Source organism: Onychomys torridus, chromosome 1 (assembly GCF_903995425.1).
Source record: "Onychomys torridus chromosome 1, mOncTor1.1, whole genome shotgun sequence".
In the NCBI taxonomy this organism is placed as follows: Eukaryota; Metazoa; Chordata; class Mammalia; order Rodentia; family Cricetidae; genus Onychomys; species Onychomys torridus.
In genome coordinates, this window is record NC_050443.1 from 106,390,189 (window position 1) to 106,396,188 (window position 6,000).

The following is a 6,000-nucleotide window of genomic DNA, read 5'->3' on the forward strand; positions in this document are numbered from 1 at the left end:
ACTCACAGAGATCCACCTGCTTCTGCCTCCTGAGTGCTGGGATTAAAGGCCTGTGCCACTACAACAAACTTGAAATTTTTTAAAACATTGTTTATATATATATATATATATATATTGTTTTGGTTTTGGTTTTTCGAGACAGGGTTTCTCTGTGTAGCTTCGCTCCTTTCCTGGATCTCACTCCCAGGCAGGCTGGCCTTGAACTCACAGAGATCCGCCTGGCTGTGCCTCCCGAGTGCTGGGATTACAGGCGTGCGCCACCACCGCCCGGCTATTTATTTATTTTTATTTATTTATGTTTGTTTTTTATTGACAGGGTTTCTCTGTATAATAGCCTTGGCTGTTCTGAAACTCACTCTGTAGACCAGGCTGGCCTCGAACTCATAGAGATCTACCTGCTTCTGCCTCCTGAGTGCTGAGATTAAAGGTGTATACCACCACTGCCCAGCTAAACATTCTTTTTAAAGATTTACTTATTTTATGTTTATGAATGTTTTGCCTGCACATATGTTTGTGAACCATACGCATGCTTGGTGCCCACAGAGTTCAGAAGAAAGTGTCAGATTTCCAGAACTGGAGTTACAGATGTTTGTGAGTCCACATGTGGGTACTGGAAATCGAACCCCTGCCCTCTGAAAGAGCATCCAGTGATCTTGATCTCTGAGCCATTTCTCCAGTCTCCTACTTTCTCGGTCTCAGGCTTCTAGCTTTTAGAGCTGGGAGACAGTGAGCTTTTCTGGTTCTTAGCTGCCAGCTTGGGATACTTCACTACAGCAGCCATAGTAAATGACCAATGGTCAGCTGATGAGCCCACAACTCCGTCATCTGCAGAGTCACAAAGCCAGGCCCCACAAGCCTGCTGAGTAGCTGACGTTTTCCATTCCCTTCCTATGTTTCTATCACTATTTATTGGGCCAGTGTGTGTGTGTGGGGGGGAACTGATAAAAATGGCCATTCATTTATGTTTAGTCAGGGTAACAACCGAAAACAGACCTAAGCTTTGAGTCCCTAAAGAGGTGGAAGACCCCATTAAAGTGTTGCATTTTTAAAGCGCTAACGTGTGAGAGAGTCACTCCTCAGAGTCTGCGTTCTCCTGGGAGATGAGGAGGGAAGATTGGATGGACAGTCCAAAACATTTCACAGGGATATGATTCAGTGATGAGAGGACAGTGGGCGGGGACATGGCTCAGTGGGTGAGGTACCTGCTGTGCATTAGGACCTGACCTTGCATTCCCAGAGCCCTAAAATTCCAGGAGTGTCAGTGGGGTGCCTGTGACCTCAGTGGGCAGAAGCTCCCGTAATGCTAATGCGTTTTTGGGCCTGATGAGGAACAATGTGGGGTTGTGCTTGAAAGGGGACGCCTTTGTGATGACAGTCGTGACAGTTCTGAGCCTCACTCTGAAGTCAGGCGATAAAGACCGATAGTGTGGCTGCTGGGTGCTGGCTTCGTCTTCTAGGGTCACCCTCATAAATACTGACACCTCTCGGGTCTTAATAGACCTCACGGTGCAGGAGGCCAGAGGTCTAAGACCAATGAGTCAGCAAGACTTGTTCCGTTTTTCTGTCTCTGTCTTTCTGTTTCTATGTCTGTGTCTGTCTGTCTGTCTGCCTGCCTGCCTGCCTGCCTGTCTCTCTCTCTCTCTGGAAGGTTCTGGGCGAGAATCTGGCTTGTTTCCTGTGCCTTCACTGACGGTTGCCAGCTGTCCTGGGAGCTCCTGGCTTGTCAATGCATCATTCTGGTTGTCTGAAATCATGTGGTGCTCTTCCCATGGGGCTGCCTGTCTCTGTTCACTTTTCTTTCTTCTTATAAGGATGCCAGTCACTGGATTAGGGTCCACCTTAATTGATAAGGTCACATTTGAGCTGACCATGAACTTGGGTGGGGAGGTAGACTCCAACCCATCAAACTTCACGTGAGAAGGAGATGAGCACATCAGGACGTGCTGTGCTTGTTCAGGCCTAGACTCCCAGAGATCTGCTTTCAAATTCTGACTCTTAAGGAATATAACTCCTAGTGAGTTAAATAGTTCTACGACCGCTCCTCATCCCTCCAGTGGGCTTAATCGCAGCTATGCCTCCTAGGGCTGCTGGGCAGATAATACGTTGGGTCCTGACGATCTTAGCACAGTGCTCTTGAGAGTTAGTGGTCATTGTCAATGCCACTGGATTTAGAGTCACATTCAAACACACCTCTGGCTGTATGTAGGAGGGTGTTTCCTGAAAGGATTGACTGAGAAGGAAAGGTCCACCCTGCCTGTGAGCAGCACCGGGGGCTGGGATCCTGGACTCCAGAAACAAAGTGAATGAGTCTCTGCTTCCCCGCTGAGGATGAGGTGACCTGCTGCCTCTCACTCCAGCTGCTGTACCTTCCCCGCTGTGATAGGCTACACCCTCACACTGCCAGCCAGCCAAGCCCTTCCTTAAGTGATTTTGTTAGGCGTCTGTCACAGCAGTGAAAAAGGTAACCAACACAGTGTTTAACGTGTTTCCTCAACATGTTTATGCTTGGGAAATGGGAGTGAGGGGAGCAGGCTGGGCTTTGTGGTAGCTCAGGACTCCGGTAGAGGAGGTAGTTAAGGGAGGTAGATAGTGAGGAGAGGAAGTTAGGGGAGGTAGTTAGGGGAGGAAGTTAGGGGATGTAGTTAAGGGAGGTGGTTAGGGGAGGTAGTTAAGGGAGGTGGTTAGGGGAGGAAGTTAGGGGATGTAGTTAAGGGAGGTGGTTAGGGGAGGTAGTTAAGGGAGGTGGTTAGGGGAGGTAGTTAAGGAAAGTAGTTAGGGGAGGTAGTTAGGTGATAGCAGGGGAGGAGGTTGTATTTTGAAGTCCAGGTCTTTCTCATTGCCTAGCGTGGACATGAACTCTCCATCTTCCTGACTCAGCCTCCAGAAGCTTTTATTTTCTTAAGGGGTGTGTGTGTGTGTGTGTGTGTGTGTGTGTGTGTGTGTGCAGAAAAGAGTATTGGATCCCCCAGAGCTGGACTTACAGGAAATTGTGAGACCTCAGTGTAGGTGCTAGGAACCAAACTCAGGTCCTCGGGAAGAGCAGTAAGCACACTTAGCCACTGAGCCATCTTTCCAGCTCCACCAGCAGAGTTCAGGCATACAGCATTGCACTTGACATTGATGCACTGTCTGTTAAAGCTAACTGGGCAGTCTCCCCTTGCCCTTGAGCTGCTGACCACACTTCAGATAAACCTTAACCTCCCTGCCAACACCAGAGTCACATCACCATCCTGCCCCCACAGGCTCACTCAGTTCTCTTCTGCCAGCCCCAGCTTGATTGGAGATCAGCCCCATGTCACTATGTGACTCCCTACCTAATTTGTCCCCTCTAAACCACAAGCTGTGCCCTCCTCTGGTCAACACCCAGATACACGACTGCTCACTCCCTCGTCCTTTTTCCCTTCTCAAAAAACAAACGGAAGCGAGAGAGATGGGCTCAGTGGTTAAGAGTACTTTTCCACAGGACCCAAATTCAGTTCCTGGCTCACAACTGAATTTGACTCACAACTGCCTACAGCTCCAGCTCCAGGGGGCTACCCTTTCAGGGGCCTCCACCATAGCATACACACATTCACATAAAAATAAATCTGTAGTCCATATGGTGGTGACCACCTTTAATCTCAGCACAGAGGAGGCCAAAGCAGGCAGATGTGTATGTGTTTGAGCCTAGCCTGGTCTACATAGAGAGCTATAGGCTAGCCAAGGCTACAAAGTGAGACCCCCATCTCAAACACAACCAAATCAAACCCGTACAAACTAATCGAAAAAGAAATCCCAGCAATCACAGTTACAACACCTGATTCCTTGGTTCCTGCCATTTTTTTTTTTTTTTTTTCAGGGAAGAATGTAGAGAGTGAACAGCATAATAGAAATGGTCTATGGTTAAAAGCCAGATGTTTGTTCCAGGATGTACCTGCCACAGGAGGCCAGAGAGTACAGGGCAGCTGAGCTGGAGCACGCATAGACTTCAGTTTTTAGTGACAAACAGATGCAATGTCAGAGACAGTCTGAAATGCAGTAGCTAAACCATATTGATTTCCCCCTCCACCTCCACCAGGGTGTATTTATAGAACCTATCATGAGTCTCCATAGCACAGCCAGACCAGACATCTCCTCTCCCCAAGTCTGCACCAACACTTTCCCAGGTCCTGTCTCCCATCCAGGCACTCTTCAGATGTCCTTGCCTTCCTCTCTGCTCACTGTGGAAGCATCCCCTTGGAGGGAGTGGCTGGAGAAGGTGTGCCTGGCTTCATGCACTCTTCTCGGATAGCATCAAAAGCAAACAAATACGATCTGAAATGATCAATGTTCTGCATACATCTGAGAGAACTGGCTGTTCTCAATGCCAGCTCATGTTCCATTAGAAATGTATTAAATCATCCAGGCACTGAAATCTTTTGGGTGACATTTTCATTAAAAAAAAAAAATCATATCTGGGTTTGAGCCCCCCTGTCTGTGACCTGAAGTATGAATCAGGACAACTGGGACCCATCATTAACAGGCTGATTTAGACTCTTCCACAGTAGCTGCTCATTGTCTTGGCATTGAGAAAAATCACATACCCATAGCTAGGCTTCTCAATGACAGCTTTTTAGTGTAACTTGGTGACTAGTGGGACTGTACCATTGACTTATTTACTTTATGTACTGAGTGCCAGATTAATAGCGTGGGCTTATGAGTCAATTGCTGAAATTCAGACCCCACCTCCACCAATCAAAGCTCCATGGAAGCATCTCCAAACCCAAGCTGCCTCCCCCGTGAAAAGAAAATCGTGTGAGTGCTGCCTAGCCTCGGAGCTCCTGGGAGCACTGCTGCAGTTTGTGAGCCCTGTGACCCAGGCAGGCCTTGAGGTTTCCATCCTCCTGCCTCAGCCTCCTAAGCATCTGGGGTCGAAGGCGTCTGTCACACGTCTGGCCCAGCTCAGGAGCCTTAGGAAGGAGACTGTGACATGAAGATTATTGAGCAGGAGCCAGTCCAGAATCCTTTTAGGAGTAACACAGACACAGGCTGAACTCTGGTGCAGTTCTAAAGAAAACAGCAGCCAAACCCAGAGGGTGCAGGAGCTGGGGTGGCCCATTAGCCCTGTCCTGGAGGTGGATCTAGGGAGCCTACAGGTAGAATGGGCCTGGGTGGATCAGTTCATTGGATACAGGCTGTCTCAGAAGGAAGGCTGACATTGGACAAGGCGGTTTTCTTCACTGAGACTAGTCCCAAAACATTGATCTACATGACAGTGAGTGAGTCATTAAACATCTCTAAGCCTATTTCCTCATCCACAAAAGGTTTTAAAAAAAAAAAATCCTATCTCACCGGGTGTGGTGGTGCACACCTATAATCCCATCACTCCGGAGGCAAGGACAGTCAGATCTCTGAAGGTTTGAGGTCAAATAGCATCCTGGTCTACTTATCTCATTGCTGGACAGCTAGGGCTACACAGAGAGGCCCTATCTCAAAACAAAGAAACAAAGGTTTGTGTTCTTCCGGCACTGTTGGCAGAGAAACAGGACAGGTCCTGATCTCCTCTTGCGGCACTCTCTGCAGAGGGTAGAACCAGCCCTTCATTGCTGGAAGGAGATCTAAGCACCATATCACAGCTTCCACCACAAAGATCAAATGTGGTAGTCCACGTAAAGTCATTAACATAGGGCTTGACATTCAGTAATTGCTCAAGAAGCGGTAGCCATTACAACTGTTGTTGCCTTAATAACTATTATTTACCTTGCACTGTGCCCGGGGATGGGGACACAGTGGTGATCAAGATCCTGCTCCTGCTCTCCAAAACTCAGCCCACAAGTAAATCAAACAAACAAGCGTTTACAATGTAAAGCAATTGGTAGGGTGGTACAGGATGTGGATGGTCATAGGACTCAGGTGTGTTGGAGGGGCGTGGGGGTAGGGTGAAGGAGAGTGGTACCAAAGGCAATACTGGGAAAAGTTGGGCAGGCCAACGAAGGGGTGATAGTTGGAGTGGATAGAAAAACTATCCTGGTGGAGGAAGCA